The sequence below is a fragment of the Oreochromis niloticus genome, linkage group LG1, assembly GCF_001858045.2.
Source record: "Oreochromis niloticus isolate F11D_XX linkage group LG1, O_niloticus_UMD_NMBU, whole genome shotgun sequence".
NCBI lineage: Eukaryota > Metazoa > Chordata > Actinopteri > Cichliformes > Cichlidae > Oreochromis > Oreochromis niloticus.
In genome coordinates this window covers 18,657,538-18,676,710 of record NC_031965.2, presented here as the reverse complement: position 1 = coordinate 18,676,710, position 19,173 = coordinate 18,657,538, and the positions used below count along the sequence as shown (strand labels likewise).

The following is a 19,173-nucleotide window of genomic DNA, read 5'->3' as shown; positions in this document are numbered from 1 at the left end:
TTGTGTAATCTGTTCTGTGAACTTATTAGGTTTTACAGTGCAGCAGCTTTTACAGCTGTGGCTCCTGCAAACATCAGCTGATACTACAAATTAATAACAAATAAATTATAACAGCTGATCAAGCTTAAACGTGCTTTGTAAAAAAAACAAAAAAAACAAAACATTGTCAACTGCTTCCTATAACTTTTTTACCAACCTACCTACCAATCAAACCAACATTACTCCCTCTCCCCCATAAGGCTCCGTCATCAGCAAAAAGTGAACATACTACGAAAGGCGGAAGAGGAAATAGTTCCTTACAATTTAGACCATCCCAATGATATAATTCCTTTCCACTGTGTTCCTGTTTATGACAAACTACAAATTTACCCAGAATGAATTAAATATCGATATTTTAATATGAGAATCGATTTTTGAACATAAATAGCTGTTATCAAAGAAATCGATATTTCAGTATCGATCCGCACGGCACTACGGTCACTACTATGGAACTCCAAAGTGTTCAACGGCCATTCGAGGTGAGTAAAAGCAAACCTACTCAGCGCTGCACTGTTTTGTTTTTTTTATGTTAAAATGCGTGTTTGACATTTAAATTCATATGTCCAGTGCTTTTAAAGTTAACGGAGTTCAAAAAAAGAGGGGGGGGAAAGAATAACCTTTAATTGGTAGTACTAATGCTGCAATCTGAATCCTAACGGGCAAAATGAGCTTCAACTGCCGTTGGGCCGCACTTATCAAAGTGTGAGAGCTAGCTGCCATAACCTTGCAGTACACTGACTTCATTTACTGAGGCTATATTTATCGGGTTTTTATTTCCTGATGTTCGTATGTGTCATACCTGTTCCAGTCGTCAATTCTGAATTATAACTAACATTAAAAACATGTTTAAGGAGAAGAGAGAGCAAATAAATCCGTTTAACACCTTTGGGTTTTTGTTCAATAATCAGCGTGACCTGCGTATAAACGCATAAAAGAAATAACGTTGGTGTTTCTGTCATGTAGTAACTGCTAGCTTTAACTGTACAAAGGTTGTTCGACACTAGAGCAGGGCGATATGACCAAAAATATTTATCACGATATACATTTGAAAATTTGCGATAACGATATAACTGACGATATAATTGACACTAGACAAAATACTTTACAACTCCACAACTTTATTAGTGCAAAAAACCTCAATGTATTTTCACTTAAACAAGCAGCTGTTTTTTATGTGCATTAAAGTTATATAAAAATTTAACAGTGCAAATGCAAATTCCTCGCTGACAGTTTAACCAAAAGGCATTTCCAGTGGAAATTGGCCGACATATCCTCAGCATAACCATGTATAATATCCACAAAACTTAAAAAGAGGTTATACACACACAATACGGTAATATTATGTTGAAGCACAGTACGTATCACTCCGCGAGGCTCCTGCCTTAACCGTAATGCTCCGACAATCCATCAAGCGGTGCGAGTTCGTAGCTTAGCAAAGTCGTACTGAAACATCTGACAGATTTTCGAGCGCTGTGTACCACATTAAATCGTTTCGAGGTCAGTAAACACAACCAGAATTCATACATAAGGCACACGGGATTATAAGGGGCACTGTCGATTTTCAGAAAAATCAAAGGATTGATTTTAAGTGTGCCGTATTTTCCAAACAACACGGTAATAACGACGGCCCGCTAGCATGCGCTACCGAAAATAGAGCTCCAGCAGCTCTGCGCTCGGAAAAAAACAAAAACAAACAAACAAAAAAACCCAGTTAAGCTGGAACAGCTGACTGTTAGCAGAGCTAGTGACATCTCTGAAAACATCTCAGCACTTTTCCAAACTTTTGTTCTATGTTGACAACCTGATCAGACATGTGAAGATCACGCCACGACATTCGCGGCTCAAATACTATTAAAAGTGTAGTTGGTGACAAAAAAAACGGGGTAATTTAAAACCTTCCACCACCACCATTGCTGCCTGTGATTTGAAATGCATTCTGGGTTGCCCCAAGTCCACACAAGCAAATGATTTCAAGTTGAGACATGAAGGGGACAAAAGTGCCATAATGAATTAAATAAATAAGTCATTAAATAATTAATTAGAACTGTCAATAATTATTTAAATATGTTATTAATTAATTAAATGTGTCAATAATTAATTAAATGTGTCATTAATTAATTAAATGTGTGATTAATTAATTAAATGTGTCAATTAATTATTTAATGGTGTATTTAATTAATTCATTATGGCAGTCCTAGCGTTCCATACAGCTTACAGACAACTAGCTGTCTGTAAGTTCAGTATTACTGTGATTTCGCCTCTTCTACTTTCAGAAACAATAATAAAATTAGCAAGAACAGAAAAGTAAGAAATTATTTGAATTGGACCAAAATAAAAATATAATGTAGTGATGTGAGAGCTATGATGCTAGAGTGAGAGCTCCAACTGCAATTGAGCTAGTAATCATACCAAAAGTGTTGCTCGTTGTCCTACACTGTGATAAAAACTTTAAATTTGGTTTATAAGAAAAGAACATTTCATTTATATGAAACCTTGCATTCTACATATCTGGTTTTGTCTTGTGTTTACTTCTGTGCGATACTGATTTGTTTTCCTTTCTCTTTCATGTTGGATCATTTCGAATGAAAAGGAAACAATGGAGAAAAGGTATTTTTATGAATTGTGTGCTCATTTATTCCTTCTGGATGTTCTTTGTATTAATATTTATGATTGACATATTCTTGTCTTTTTATATCATTTCTTCATTGGTGAACAATAAAAGGGAATTTCTGGCACTTCTGGAACAAGTAAACTCACTGTGGAGAGCTATTTGTTCCAGATGTGTCACATGGAGAAGGTCTTCAACTCTAATGATTTCCTTTTTTTCCCCCTCAGCGATAAAAAGGAACTTAAAAAAGGTAAGAAAAACTATTGCAAAAAACTTCTGCAGTGTCTTCTCATCATCTGCTTTAACCCTTGTGTTGTCCTTGGGTCATTTTTGTCCTCTACAGAAATCTTTTGCTATCAAAAATATGTTTTTTATTCATCAAATGGTCTGAAAATAACAGAAGTTTTAAGTAATTTGATTTATTTATGGGGTTTTTATTGGATTTTATAACACCTGTGGTCCTCGTGGACAAAAATGACCCCAAAGTACAAAGTGTTGCAAAAGGCCGTATTTTCACACCATACTGCTTTCAAACATCTTTGATCTTGGATCACTGATGTGTGGGGTCAAGCACTGGTCATAACAACCACAACAACAACAACAACAGGCAGGACAATGAGGAGGCAGGTGCTCTATATTCAATGAAATTTTATTTATACTGTGCCAGATCACAACAACAGTCACATCAAAGTGCTTCGTATTGTAAGGTAGACCCTACAATAATACATACACAGAAAGTATGCTCACAACCCTCCATTGCACTAGAGATTTGCATACTTTGATGAGCATACTTTTTTTTACCGAGTTGTGCAAAGCAATGACCAGTAGGACAAAGCATATATTGTCCTCTAATATAATGAGGAGGGAGAATCAATGTTCAGGAAGATCCAGGGTTAGAAGATATAGAAAATATTGTCAATATTTAGAGCACATGCTACCCTTTCTCTGAAAAAGCACATCACCCACCTGCAGAAGTGGGAGAAGGCTATGAAGTGAAGAAAAGTGATGAAGAATCTGAACTATGTTCAAGTAGGTTCTCAAGCATCCAGGACATGGTGGTCTGAGGAGCTTGGAAAGAAAGTGACTGGGCTTCTTGAAGTTTCTTGAGTTTTCAGAATGTGAAACTGAAATAGAAGATGTGTCAGAGGACTACACATCATCCATTTTAATTATGATGAAGACAAAGAATCAAGCAGGAAAGAGGAGTCAGCTGAGACAGAGGAATATTTGCAGTAATGTGAGGAAACACTGATCTGGTCTTCTATCCTTCCCAGTGACAGACGATGCCTGACTCTCTCATGTCCCACAGAGAAAGATAATCTACCACAGTCCAAGCACATATGCCAGGTCCCATACTCCTTCAGTGGCTTTTCTACTCGAGTACTGAAAGCATTATACACAGTGTATTCTGCTTGTATTCTGCTTTTTAACGTTCACATGCCAATGGATGCATCAGAGACCAAGTTGGGGTTCAGTAACTTGCCCAAGGACACCTTGGTAAGAACTCCAGACTAGAGCACACAGAGATTGAACCAACAACCATCCAATTAGCAGATGACCTGCTCTACAGCCAACTCAATGACGAACAAGGAGGGACAACGAGAGGGGAAGAAAAATGGATCGAATGCAGCTGTAGGCATATGTGGGAATGTTGATTCTTACTGCCGTGCATCCAGTAGAGTCGCTACGGCCAGTTTATGGCATCCTTAGTCTGGTAGAGAAGTTTTAAAGGTGACACAAGATTAATCATAGAAGCACAAAAAGGCTATAATTTCTTGATAAAGACACAATAGATGATCATCGTTCATAACACAAACGTGCTCCCATTTGAGGTGTATGGAACAAGTGGGTGTTTCTCCTGCTGTTGATGTAAGATCCTGATACTGATGTGACTGTATGAGCACCAAGTCCCCTTCAGAGGACTCTGTCCATTGCAACAGAACATCCCATGTAAACCGGGGAACTATGAGATAAAAACATGGGCAGTATGTGATGCCAGGTCCAGCTGTACATGGAGCATGCTAGTGTACGATGGCAAACCGTCTGACCTGCAGTCAGGACACGCGAGTTGCCCCTAACATTGCAGAAGGTTTCCAAAAGAAAACAATCACCTGTAAAAACTTGTTTACTGAATATGACCCTTGGCCTGCAACTGCAGAAAAGAAAGCTGTCCATGATGGGACCAGTGCAGAGGAATAAACCTGAGCTTCCTCCTGCACTTGTGTCAAATATGGACATGAAAGTTTGCCTTCACTCAGACCCATGCCCTGGTGTTCCTACCATGCCACAAACATAGAAAAATGTCAGGTAATGAGTTGGAATAAAGTTGAATAAAACCTTGAAACACAGAGATGGATGATATTTTATACTTATGGCTTTATAAACAGTCAAAGCAAACAGGGTCATTTTTGAGCCCAGAGGACAACAGATGTGATTATTTGCTGCCAGTAAAAAACTTGAAGTAGTTTAAAAACAACTTTCTAAATTAACTTTGACATAAACCCGTCTGTGATCATCTGTTAAAGCAACCGACTCTGGTTGTGAAACGATAATCACAATAACTGATGATTTGATTTATTTTTTACCCGAAAACAAAGAAAAAATTCATTTTTATAAGGTTTTTATCAGACTTAAATTTGAAATGGAATAAAAAAAATCTGTCAGAATGTTTGAATTAAGTTTTAATTAAAAGTGGGGGGAAAATCCACTTCATAGTAATTAAGTATCAATCAAACCAGATGGGGACATTTTTGACCCCTGAGGACCACAGGTGTGATTATGTGCTGCCATTTAAAAATTATAAATGGTTCAAAAAAAAATTTCTCACTAAAGTTCAATATACAGCACTCTGTAGTTAGTCAGATAGTCAAAATTATCTGAACATTTAAATATTTTATTTTCTTGTTGTATTTTCGCTCAAAAACACAGTGTACTTTATGTAAACAAGGTCTGGTGGCCCCCAAATGTAAAATGTTGGGTAAATTTTGTGTTAATGTGTTGGTCTTAAGTAAAACTAAGACGTAACACTGAATTGATTGACAATTTATACTTTATATTTTAAAAAACAGTTAAATGAAGTGGGGACATTTTTGACCCCTGAGGACCACAGGTGTGATTATGTGCTGCCATTTAAAAATTATAAATGGTTCAAAAAAAAATTTCTCACTAAAGTTCAATATACAGCACTCTGTAGTTAGTCAGATAGTCAAAATTATCTGAACATTTAAATATTTTATTTTCTTGTTGTATTTTCGCTCAAAAACACAGTGTACTTTATGTAAACAAGGTCTGGTGGCCCCCAAATGTAAAATGTTGGGTAAATTTTGTGTTAATGTGTTGGTCTTAAGTAAAACTAAGACGTAACACTGAATTGATTGACAATTTATACTTTATATTTTAAAAAACAGTTAAATGAAGTGGGGACATTTTTGACCCCTGAGGACCACAGGTGTGATTATGTGCTGCCATTTAAAATTTATAAACGCTTCAAAAAAAACTTTCTCACTAAAGTTCAACATACAGCACTCTGTAGGTAGTCAGATAGTCAAAATTATGGAAACAATTAAATATTTTATTTTCTTGTTTTATTTCCACTCGAAAACACAGTGTACTTTATGTAAACAAGGTCTGGTGGCCCTAAAATGTAAAATGTTGGGTAAATTTTGTGTTAATGTGTTGGTCTTAAGTAAAACTAAGACGTAACACTGAATTGATTGACAATTTATACTTTATATTTTAAAAAACACTCAAATGAAGTGGGGACATTTTTGACCCCTGAGGACCACAGGTGTGATTATGTGCTGCCATTTAAAAATTTTAAATGGTTCAAAAAAATTTTTTTCTTGCTACAAACTTTAGATAATCTCTCATGTGAATTTTCATTTCAGCAATGCACTCAAAAAAATGAATGAGGTGGATTGTTCAGTGTATATTAATTATTTATTTTCATTTTACTTAAAATATATGTTTTTGTTAAGTTAACATATGTTTTTCTAATCAAGTCTACGTAATTGTGTCTATTATTCACTGTACATAATACTAATGTGTTACTTGATGGCATAACATTTAAGTTAAGTCAATTAGGATCAATATACTTTGTATATCCACAAGGTGGCAGTAATGCAAAAACAGTTGTAATGAAGCCGCGAAGAACAACAAGGTTTCACGGCTTGGGCCTGCTCATGCGCAAGACTTCAAATTTAACTTAAAAACGTTGTTTTGGCGCCAAGCTGCTGTTTCTTTGGGAGGTAAGACCAGTTTTTTCTTTGACTATGTTGTTTAGTATCTACATGTCGAGCATGGTTATATTTTGCGTTTGTCTTATAAGACATGTTATATCGTTTGCGTGCGCTTGTTCTACATTAGTTTTACTGGGTCCTGGACATGCTTAACATGCTTATTTTGTGGACTGTGTAAGAAACATTTTTATTGTTTTTGGTTTTATTAAGGGATTAGCTACAGGGGTTCATGGGGTTATTTTTTCATTTGCTTTCTTGGGATTCCTTTACTGTAATCCGAGAGTCATAAATATCGAATAGGATAGCAAGGATAGCATAAAGTGACATTTAAAATCCAAAAAGTCGAGGGCGAAAGCCACTGTGACACCATTGTTATGCTCTATCAGTAATCTGTATTATGTAAAAATGGTCTGTAAATACAGCATGTTTCCTAGCGGAGTTATACAGATCAGCATAGTTATAAATTACAGTTTGTTAAATCACACACTTACTTTTTTAAATAAAATTATTCACGACATATGAGTGGACAGACAATGGAGGCCGACAGACCTGGTGATAATTGCTTCTATAGAAAGTTAGCACAGCAGTGTCAATCTCTTTTCTTCTGAGTAGTATTTTATTTAGTTGTAATACAATCAATAATTTGCTTCTTGAAATTAAGTAATGAATTTCTTGTTTTACTGTATAAATTTCAGATCCTGCCTTTACCTGCTCCCTCCTATATTGATGTGGTGTATGTGGTACCCCTGAGCTTGTATGTGGTATGTGAACTGTTATACTTTTAAAAACAAAACTGTTTTATAAGTTAAGTTTTCTTTAGTGACCCATCCCATGCCCCTGTTATTTCTTCTCCAGATCTGAACCATTGTAAAGGTTGCAGTTCAAAGACCTCAGGTATGAAATTCTTTTCAGATCAGCTGTGATCAATATTATTTGGAACTTGATAAATAACAATAAAAGCTATAATGGCTCCATTAGCATTTTGTGTAAATGTTTGTGTTAAAATTATAGCTTTAATGAGGTCTTTCTACATTAGTTTCAGTTATAAAGTATGTATATGTGTACATATAGTATATATATTTACAGTACAGTATGTTGTGTTTGTTGACATGTTTTCAGGTGGAAGCAGAATTTGTGAGGATTACTACTGCTCCACTTGTTCCAAGGCTTTTTGCACAACTTGACCAATACACTGACCAGCTCATAAAAGTCTTCAAGAAAAAAGGAGGCACTGCAGGGAAGAAAATTAGACAAACTTTGGCCCCAGCCACAAAGGTGCGTTATTCTGTTGGTAGCAAAATATTATGGCTAATAAGATCACTTTCAAATTTAAACAGCTAGTGTATGGTAGCTGCACAGTGTTCATTGTAGTTACATTTATATTAAGCAAGACAAAGTTTGGTACTCAAAACTTTGGAAAATTAAAATGACCTAAACATAAGTAAAATCTGATCCCTCAATTTCGGGTTAAACCATAAGTGAATGTTTTTATGTTAAAGATCAGTTTTTGAATGCAAAAAAGATGATGTATTAGTTTGTCTATACCTCCATTATGGACATATATAATGTGGTGGAAACCCTGCCCAACAGGTTAACTATTCATGTCCATGTGATGATTAGTTGGTCTTGTGTACATGTCTATCTGTGCAGTGAATATGTCATCATTTTGCATATAATGTGAGTTTGTGTCATCCTAAAGTATTTCTGTTTTCTCTTCCTGTATCTCTGCCACTCTCTACAGAAGGAAACTATTGAAAAGGGGAGGGAGTGTGTCCTCAGGGCACTACCTTTTTACCTGAATGAAGACCCAAGCATCCTCTTCAAAGAATAATTGGTTGGTAATTTTAGTTTAGTTTTTTATCTGTATTAAACCAAATTTTGAATAACTAATGTTTTTGCATGTTGTAATGTTGTTGTTGTTGTTGTTGTAATTTGCATGGAACCTGTTTAAATGTTTTGGGGAATTTTCTTGTATACCCAAACTATTTATATTTATTGTTGAATCTGTCTAAAATAGTAGCGCACTGGGGTGCATGTTGCTAATATTGTGTTTACTTCATTAAAGGGTAGCTTTGGCTCTTTTTTTTTTTTCTTTTTTCTTTTTTTAATTTAACTGGACGCCATTTTTCTTTGTTTTTGTGTCTAAGCTACAGCTACAGCTGTTCAGAGGGAGCTGGAACAAATTACCCTTGCTATCTTCACCATCGAAAAAGCTGATGTCAGCACTCCTCCAGCCGATGTGGGTATAACCATCTAGGGTGTTCTGCATGACCTGGAAGACATGGCCTCTGCATGTGCACTCTTAATGGGTGGGATATATGCACTGAATCTCAGTTAACCTCGAGACTGAAAGCTTTCTTTGAAGTACTTCAGAAGCTCTTCCTTCATCTGTATGTCAGCAGACTCTTGACCAAGGTACAGATGCTCAAGAATAAACTGAATGAATAAGCCAACCCTTAATTTGGATGATGAATGTTCTGTCAGATGGACAGAAGTTTTTCGGAGGCTGAATGGGAATAAAACGGTAATTTGTTGAAAATGACAGATAAAGGGAAAATTACATTTAAGAGAAATTTTGAAAAGTTTGTAAACTACTACAATTTGAGAGATTTTACTCTTGTGGGTGGAGGGGGGGCTAGTAAGAGACAATCAAAAGTATTGAGATTTAAAGGATTTAATTGAGAGATGATACTGCACCAGAAATGTTGAAGGGTGGTGTGTATATTAGCGTTCAAGGTATATTGTTATGAGGTGGAAATATGTTCATATTCTGTTTGTGTTACATTGTGTGCATTGTAAAGGTAATTGCAATACATACTAAGAATAAGGGTAAGTTAGGAATGCAGGATGAATGTATATTTTGCAGACTTTTAAAGACGAACAATTGTTTCCATGTTAAAATGTTTACAACCCAAGTTTTTTGCCCAAACACTGGTAAAATAAACGTTGAGGGTGGCAAGTGTTAAATGGTTACTGCTGTGCTGTTGCAAAAAAACTGAACGCTGACAAGCTGTTTTATTGTTAGACCATAATGCTGGCATGTTTTATTAAAGTTTTATTTGGGATGGTGATATAATTTTCTTTGATTGCTAATATCAGTGGACTATTTATTATTATTATTATCATTATTATTATTATTATTATCATTATTATTATTATTATTATTATTATTATTATGTGTGTGTGAATGTGAGTGTGAATGAATAATGTCATTGTAAAGCGCTTTGGGTGCCTTGAAAAGCGCTATATAAATCCAATGCATTATTATTATTATTGTTATTATTACAACATTAATTTTTTTTAATTGTGGCTGTTGAGGTGGACACTTCACTTTGCATTGTTAAAGGAAAGCACTTCATTGGCGTTGTGTTACTGGACTGACCCTAAGCAAGGCAAGGCAAATTTATTTATATAGCACAATTCAACAACAAGGTGATTCAAAGTGCTTTACAGAGACATTAAAAACAAAAACAAATAAAAAGCATGATTTAAATTTGATTAAAACAAGCAAACAAACAAACAAACAAACAAAACAGTATATAAAATCAAATATCAAAACAGTAAATAAAATCAGAACAGTAGATAAAATCAGTAGTTAAAAAGTAGGTTTTGAAATGTAAACTTAAGTGTGGATTTGGTGCTTTATTCAAATGCAGCTGAGAATAGGTGAGTCTTCAACCTGGATTTAAATAAACTGAGTGTTTCAGCTGATCTGAGGCTTTCTGGGAGTTTGTTCCAGATATAAGGAGCATAAAAGCTGAATGCAGCTTCTCCGTGTCTGGTTCTGACTCTGGGGACTGATAACAGACCGGATCCAGATGACCTGAGAGATCTGGAAGGTTCATACTGGGTCAGGAGGTCACTGATGTATTTCGGTCCTAAACCATTCAGAGCTTTATAGACCAGCATCAGAACTTTAAAGTCTATCCTCTGACGGACAGGCAGCCAGTGTAAAGACCTCAGAGCTGGACTGATGTGGTCCACTTTTTTGGTCTTAGTGAGGACTCTAGCAGCAGAGTTCTGAATGAGCTGTAGTTGTCTGACTGATTTTTTAGGTAGACCTGTAAAGATGCTGTTACAGTAATCAAGCCTACTAAAGATGAATGCATGGACTAGTTTTTCCAGGTCCTGTTGAGACATCAGATCTTTTATTCTTGAAATATTCTTGAGGTGATAGTAAGCTGATTTTGTTATTGTCTTAATGTGTTTTTCTAAGTTTAGGTCTGCATCCATCACTACACCCAAATTTCTCGCCTGGTTTGTGGTTTTTAGGTGTATAGATTGAAGTTCTCTGGTGACCTGTAATCGTTTTTCTTTTGCACCAAAGACTATTACCTCAGTTTTATTTTTGTTTAGCTGGAGAAAATTGTGGCACAACCAGTCATTAATTTCCTCAATGCATTTACCAAGAGCCTGTACAGGGCCTCGGTCTCCTGGTGACATTGTGATATATATTTGTGTGTCATCTGCGTAGCTATGATAGTTTATTTTGTTGTTCTTTATAATCTGTGCCAGTGGGAACATGTAAATGTTAAACAGAAGGGGTCCCAAGATGGAACCTTGGGGAACTCCACATGTGATACTTGTCTGCTCAGATGTGAAGTTACCTATTGATACAAAGTATTTCCTGTTTTCTAAGTATGTTTTGAACCAGTTTAGTACAGTTCCTGAAAGACCTGCCCAGTTCTCCAGTCGTTTGAGTAATATGTTGTGGTCAACTGTATCAAATGCTGCACTGAGATCCAGTAAAACTAAGACTGACATATTTCCACTGTCTGTGTTCAGACAAGCAATCATTGCAAATAGCAACTTTGCTATCCATTTTAGACACTAAAAGAAAAAGCACTCCACAGACCTTACTAGCATCACATGTGCATAAGTCAAGTGTCATCTTATCAACATGTTATGTGGTCTTCAATGTTTTTTTCTTCTATTTCTGGCAGATACAGACATTTAATTTAAGTCTTGATGTTGCATCTGTCTACATACTGTTAGTTACTAACCCTAATGAGCTGTTGTGTTTTATTTTGGACTGGGTTTACACAAATGCTCACTGAATGTGTTGGCAATAAAAGAAATTTAAAAAAATAAGTTGGATGTACTTAATTCATTTGTGTGGAACCTGTTGACAAAATAGATTTATGTAAAACTAATTAGTAAAGCACAAGGTGGCTGAAAATATAATATTTGAATTAATCTAACTTAAATTTAACATTTTACTGCCACAAATAAGAAATGGGTTGAAGTAACTAATGTAAACTATCTAACCTGTAAATATATCATTTATGTTCATACAACATAATTTGATTTAGGTAGTCTTAAATATCTCTTGTTAATCTTAAGTAGTTTTTTAAAATTAGATGAACTAAAGATTTTTGCTTTAAACTAACACAATGCAATTTCGTGGAACCTGTTGACAAAATAATTTTAATTAAAGTCAACGTTTCATTTTTTTGAGTGTGAGGCCAGCTGGTCCCCTCCTCCAGACCCGGACAGACCCGGCGGTCAAGTAAGTTAAATGCAGAGGATCAAAAATTAAAAGAACTGCCACTTCTCTTACCTTTGCTGTTTTGCTTCGACCACGATAAACTCATACTTCCTGCACAGCTCTCTCTCTCTCTCTCTCTCTCTGTGTACTCAAAGTTTCCCATCTCAAATCTCTGTTTTCTGCATTATTCGCTTGCTAATTATGTACCAGTCTACTGTTGTGTACAGGCTGTTGTTTTTTTGTTTTTTCAAAAATGACCCTTGACAAGAAAGCCTCATTTCTGCTGTTCAATACCAAAGAAATTTAATCTTTTAAAATCTTTTTTAAAATGATGCCACATTGCAAAATGCTAAGCTGTGTCTCTAATAAAACCTCTGTTACTCGAGTTACTTTGACACAAACGAATCTGCTGTGATTTTTACACATCTGATGAACTCTCACAAGTGTCAGAACTGATAAATGATCAGAATTATAATATTTCTGACTGACTGAGGCTAAATTTCCCTGATTCAATTTGATTCGAATCGGGGATCGAATCGATTGTAGAAATCAGTGATGAGACCCAGCTCTATTTCATACATAACTAGAGTTACCCACTGATAACTGATGACAGTGTGCTCAGATTGTTCTTGAATGTGGAGCTTGTAAGTATCTATTCAGCACTAAAAGGTTTTTGTCAGCTTAATTTAACTTGCAGTACTTCCTGTAACTTCTGTCAGTTAGACAGTAATTATGCCAAATAAAGGACAGTAATTTGAATTGATTACCCTCATGCTGTATAACAGTTCTGTAACATTCTGTTTGCACTTCCGTCAGTCTGGAAAAATCACACCCATCAGATTCACATTGATGTGATAGTTACATGTTTGCTCACTGTTTTTTCTCATGTCTCCAGACATGAAGAGTACCGCCGGGTCTGGGGGCAACAGCCCCCGCCGGGCGAGGCCAAACGGGGGGCCCTCATGAAAAAAATGCAGGTATGTGTGGGATGAGAAAAGAAGTTATTACACCATCAGTTTCATTGTCCTGGGCAGCAATGTTTGTTGGAAGTACTTATGTGTTTTTTTTAATGTGTTTTTTTCAGAAGAAATTGGCTAAAGGACCAGTTCCTGTAAGTATTTCTCCAGGGGTTTGTTTTTTTCAATAACCTTCCAAGGTGTCTGAATTGGAGTATTTATTTCTTAATCTGCTGTTTTGTTTGTTTGTTTAGAAAACAAAACAAAAGAAAACCCCACCAAAGTAAGTACCTATGCAGTAGTAGCGCCCAGATTTTCAGCATAATGGTATTTTGCATTGCATTGCTGTTTTGATGCCGTTTTCTGTCTTCATTTATGTTGGAAGTGATAAGTAGAGCCGTACGTTTTAATTTTTTTCAGAAATCTCTCAGTCAGACCGTGGTATATCATGTTTAGGTGGAAACTAGTGAGCTAACTTTACGAAGCTCCTGACTACTTAATTAAGTATTCTTTTTAAGATTCAAGATTAAGAATCTTGAATCCTCACCCTTCTTGAGCTTCTCGAGTGATGTTGCTATCACTTGGTATACAGTGGCTTGCAAAAGTATTCGGCCCCCTTGAACTTTTCCACATTTTGTCACATTACAGCCACAAACATGAATCAATTTTATTGGAATTCCACGTGAAAGACCAATACAAAGTGGTGTACATGTGAGAAGTGGAACGAAAATCATACATGATTCCAAACATTTTTTACAAATAAATAAAGTGGGGTGTGCGTAATTATTCAGCCCCCTGAGTCAATACTTTGTAGAACTACCTTTTGCTGCAATTACAGCTGCCAGTCTTTTAAGGTATGTCTCTACCAGCTTTGCACATCTAGAGACTGAAATCCTTGCCCAGTCTTCTTTGCAAAACAGCTCCAGCTCAGTCAGATTAGATGGACAGCGTTTGTGAACAGCAGTTTTCAGATCTTGCCACAGATTCTCGATTGGATTTAGATCTGGACTTTGACTGGGCCATTCTAACACATGGATATGTTTTGTTTTAAACCATTCCATTGTTGCCCTGGCTTTATGTTCAGGGTCGTTGTCCTGCTGGAAGGTGAACGTCCACTCCAGTCTCAAGTCTTTTGCAGACCCCAAGAGGTTTTCTTCCAAGATTGCCCTGTATTTGGCACCATCCATCTTCCCATCAACTCTGACCAGCTTCCCTGTCCCTGCTAGAGAGAAGCACCCCAGAGCATGATGCTGCCACCACCATGTTTGACAGTGGGGATGGTGTGTTCAGAGTGATGTGCAGTGTTAGTTTTCCGCCACACATAGCGTTTTGAATTTTGGCCAAAAAGTTCCATTTTGGTCTCATCTGACCAGAGCACCTTCTTCCACATGTTTGCTGTGTCCCCCACATGGCTTGTGGCAAACTGCAAACGGGACTTCTTATGGTTTTCCGTTAACAATGGCTTTCTTCTTGCCACTCTTCCATAAAGGCCAACTTTGTGCAGTGCACGACTAATAGTTGTCCTATGGACAGATTCCCCCACCTGAGCTGTAGATCTCTGCAGCTCGTCCAGAGTCACCATGGGCCTCTTGGCTGCATTTCTGATCAGCGCTCTCCTTGTTCGGCCTGTGAGTTTAGGTGGACGGCCTTGTCTTGGTAGATTTTCAGTTGTGCCATACTCCTTCCATTTCTGAATGATGGCTTGAACAGTGCTCCGTGGGATGTTCAAGGCTTGGGAAATCTTTTTGTAGCCTAAGCCTGCTTTAAATTTCTCAATAACTTTATCCCTGACCTGTCTGGTGTGTTCTTTGGACTTCATGGTGTTGTTGCTCCCAATATTCTCTTAGACAGCCTTTGAGGCCGTCACAGAGCAGCTGTATTTGTACTGACATTAGATTACACACAGGTGCACTCTATTTAGTCATTAGCACTCATCAGGCAATGTCTATGGGCAACTGACTGCACTCAGACCAAAGGGGGCTGAATAATTACGCACACCCCACTTTATTTATTTGTAAAAAATGTTTGGAATCATGTATGATTTTTGTTCCACTTCTCACGTGTATACCACTTTGTATTGCTCTTTCACGTGGAATTCCAATAAAATTGATTCATGTTTGTGGCTGTAATGTGACAAAATGTGGAAAAGTTCAAGGAGGCCGAATACTTTTGCAAGCCACTGTAGCTATATCTGTCACTTCTTCCTCTGCTTGTCCACCACTGCTATATATATGCCAGTTTTCCAGATGCAGCGTGGGACTTCACACTGTATCTGGAAGTCCCACAGTGTCTTAGCTTAGTGATTATCAATTCAAGAAGACTCCTCAAGATTTGGTAGAACAGATTTAACAAGATTTGTCAAGTTGTGAAAGCGCTTGCTCATAGGGGGTCATCTAATTGTTGGAGCGTTTTCTGTTTTCTCTGTATTATTGTAGTCTTTAACTTACAGTTGAAAGCACCTTGAGACAACTGTTGTTGTGATTTGGCGCAGTATAAATACAATTAAAGTTATTTGAACTTGCCTTACTCTCTGCAGGTGTTGATCAAAGGCTTATTTGACTACCAAAGGTTTTGCTTAATTGTCTTGCTAACAAACTGTATTTGTGCTCTTGTCTCCCTCAAAGATCGCCATCAAAATAAGGGGGTCCTCCTGCATGGTGAGTGTAGTTGAACCAATAGAATGTTCTGCTTGATAATTATTGCTCTCTATTTCTCAACAGCCTTTCTTCAATTTTCATCCTCAGGTGGAGAAAATAAAAAACTTTTCAAGTATTACAGTTCTATGTTTTACTTAATAATTAATCGCCCATCCCATCACACTATGAATATTTACATGCAAAGCGTCCCTGGGAGCCATCCATATGCCAGAGGGAGGGAAGTCTGTGTGTTTATAGCATTAAACGCTCAAATATCGTCACAAACACCATTTTGCCTCCAACCATGAAAAACACTCACTAAAGCATTGCAAGCATTTTATTTGGTGTTGCACAATGTAACCTATTCAACTCCCATTTAGAATAGAATAGAATAGAATTCAACTTTATTGTCATTGCACATGCACAGGTACAGGGCAACGAAATGCAGTTTGCATCCATCCAGAAGTGCTTTAGCCATGATATAGATATATTACAATATATATTAGCAATAATATAGATATGTAAGTATATTACAGAAATGGGTCTATTATGGTATGTTATAATGTACACAGTGTGAAGTATGTTATGAATATTCTATAACTATAAGTATGTACAGGCTGTAGTGAGTACAAGCTATGTACAGGCTATGAACAGGATATAAATATGAAATAAAAACTACAGAAATCTGAGATATACAGTTATACAGAAATGTGAACTATGCAAGTTATAAACAGTTGTAGGATTAAAAATTATCGTTATGTACATAATGATATTTACACAGAACTATACAGTAGTGCAGTTAAGATAAGTGAGATATGTGGATAATTGTGATAGTGATAAAGTGCTGGTGGTTGTGGGTGTGTGTATGTTCAGTCCATGTGTTTAACGTGGGTCAGATGTCAGGAGGCAGAGTTCAGGAGTCTGACAGCTGCGGGGAAGAAGCTGTTCCGGTACCTGGTGGTCTTAGTCCGGAGGCTCCTGTAGCGCCTCCCAGAGGGCAGGAGGGTGAAGAGTCTATGTGATGGGTGACTGGGGTCTTTGATGATTTTCCCAGCCCTTTTCAGACACCGCTTCCTGTAGATGTCCTTTATGGCAGGAAGTGGTGCTCCGGCGATGCGCTGGGCAGTTTTCACGACCCTCTGCAACGCCTTCCGGTCCGAGGCAGAGCAGTTCCCGTACCAGACTGTTATACAGTTGGTCAGGATGCTCTCGATGGTGCAGCGGTAGAAGTTCACCAGGATGTCTGAGGACAGGTGGTTCTTCCTCAGAGTCCTCAAGAAGAAGAGGCGCTGGTGAGCCTTCTTGACCAGCTTGGAGCAGTTGGTCGTCCAGATGAGATCCTCGGAGATGTGGACTCCCAGGAACTTGAAGCTGCTCACACGCTGCTCACAGCCATCCCCTTAATGTGGATGGGTGGATGTGGGTCAGCATTCCCCCTGTAGTCCACGATGAGCTCCTTAGTCTTCTCAGTGTTAAGCAGCAGGTTGTTTCTGTCGCACCACTCAGCCAGACAATCCACCTCCTCCCTGTAGGCGGTCTCATCGTTGTCGCTGATGAGGCCAATCACCGTGGTGTCATCTGCAAACTTAATGATGGTGTTGGAACCATCAGCAGGTCTGCAGTCGTGGGTGAAGAGGGAGTAGAGGAAGGGGTTCATCACACAGCCTTGTGGTACACCAGTGTTCATTGTAATTGTTGATGAGCAGCGGTTATCCAGTCGGACATGTTGAGGGCGTTTGGTCAGGAAGTCCAGTAACCATTTGCAGATGAGGGAACTGATGCCCAGGTCTGTCAGTTTCCTGATGAGTTGTGAGGGGTGGATTGTATTGAATGCTGAACTGAAGTCTATAAACAGCATTCTGGCGTAGGTGTTGTTGTTGTCCAGGTGTGAGAGGACAGAGTGTTTGTTAATGGCTGCAGAAAGTTCTTTCATGGCCAACCTAGCATTAACGTCGGGGGGGGGATATGTACTGCAGTCAGTATGATCGAAGTGAGCTCTCTGGGGAGATAATAAGGTCTGCATTTGACCATTAAAAACTCCGCATTAGGTGAGCAGTGACTCTCAGTAGTAGTGGAGTTCATGCACCAAGCATTGTTAATATAAATGCACAAACCTCCACCTCTGGTCTTGCCGGAGTCATCTGCTAGCCTGTCGGCTCGGTGTGTGTGGCGTCCTGCTAACTCGATAGCATTGTCCGGGCAGCTGTTGTTCAACCATGTTTCGGTGAAAAACATGACATTTGAGTCCATAATCCGTCTGTTGTTAGTGATGGAGAGTCGTATCTCATCCATTTTGTTTGCCAGAGAACGGACATTGGCGAGGAAAATACTGGGTAAAGGCAGCCGATGTGGTGTTAGCTTTAGCTTAGCCCGTAGCCCTCCGCGCCTACCTCGCCTTTGTTTACGTTCTCGGCGCCGTCTGCGTGCACTTCCGCCCGGCCGGGGAGAGTGGGCAGCCTCCGGTGTTCTGGAGATCCCTGGGATGAGTCGGAGATCGGCGATAAAACTGTTGGAGTTATGAGTCCAGATGTCCAGAATCTCTTGTCTGCTGTAGGTCAGCAATGCACAGCAATTCTGGATGAATAATCCGGTTAAAAGTAGATAAAAAACCGCTAAATAGCAGATTCTGGAGAGACACTGAGCCTCGCGTTGTTCACGCGCCGCCATCTTGGTCGTATATTTAGACGTGGAGAGTCAGATTACAGGTACTCTCTCTATGCTGAACAGAAATCCCAGGATGCCGCTTGTCTAGTTCGAATGTGAAGGGATCAGAAATGAGGTTTTTTTTTTTTCTTTAGGTGCTGTTTCCAGAGCAATGACATTGTTCGCTGAGGCTGACCTCCACTTAATGTGTCAAAATGTTAAAGGTCCCGTTGTCAGTGCTGATTGAATTGAGGTGTAGAAGAAATTACCAGTGTTGGGACTAACGCGTTATTAAGTAACGCGTTACAGTAACTACGTTATTATTGTGGTAACGAGCACGGTAACTAGTTATTATGCCAAAACCAGGAACGCGTTACTCGTTACTGGGATTTAGATAGGCTCGTTACTCGTTACTTCGTGTGGTGGATATCGCGGAGCTTCCACAGATTCAGTAACATTAGCAAGTGGTGGAGGCCAGCAGGTGGATGAAGGAAAAGGGAGGCAAGAGGAGAGACCCGAAGCGGCCGCCGGTCCGCGTGTCAGGTGAACTGAACTTCAGGTAAGA

At 38.2% G+C, this 19,173-nt stretch overlaps 3 long non-coding RNA genes across 4 annotated transcripts; all 3 read left to right on the top strand.

The window, feature by feature from the left end:
• Nucleotides 1-331: 331 nt before the first annotated feature.
• LOC109201978 (uncharacterized) lies at nucleotides 332-6,539 on the top strand. Its single transcript, XR_002061936.1, has 4 exons — nucleotides 332-518; nucleotides 2,630-2,646; nucleotides 2,875-2,897; nucleotides 6,506-6,539. It is a non-coding gene; the product is annotated as an uncharacterized LOC109201978 (long non-coding RNA).
• Nucleotides 6,540-6,544: 5 nt separating this feature from the next.
• Nucleotides 6,545-10,024, top strand: LOC109201973 (uncharacterized). Its single transcript, XR_002061931.2, has 5 exons — nucleotides 6,545-7,646; nucleotides 7,741-7,779; nucleotides 8,005-8,160; nucleotides 8,627-8,719; nucleotides 9,033-10,024. It is a non-coding gene; the product is annotated as an uncharacterized LOC109201973 (long non-coding RNA).
• A 2,321-nt stretch (nucleotides 10,025-12,345) lies between these two features.
• On the top strand, nucleotides 12,346-16,099 carry LOC109201971 (uncharacterized). 2 transcript variants are annotated; one of them, XR_003219417.1, is made up of 6 exons: nucleotides 12,346-12,394; nucleotides 13,269-13,350; nucleotides 13,458-13,484; nucleotides 13,584-13,612; nucleotides 15,954-15,986; nucleotides 16,074-16,099. It is a non-coding gene; the product is annotated as an uncharacterized LOC109201971 (long non-coding RNA). The 2 variants fall into 2 exon arrangements; XR_002061927.2 differs by lacking the exon at nucleotides 16,074-16,099 and having other exon boundaries at nucleotides 15,954-16,067.
• Nucleotides 16,100-19,173: the final 3,074 nt, after the last annotated feature.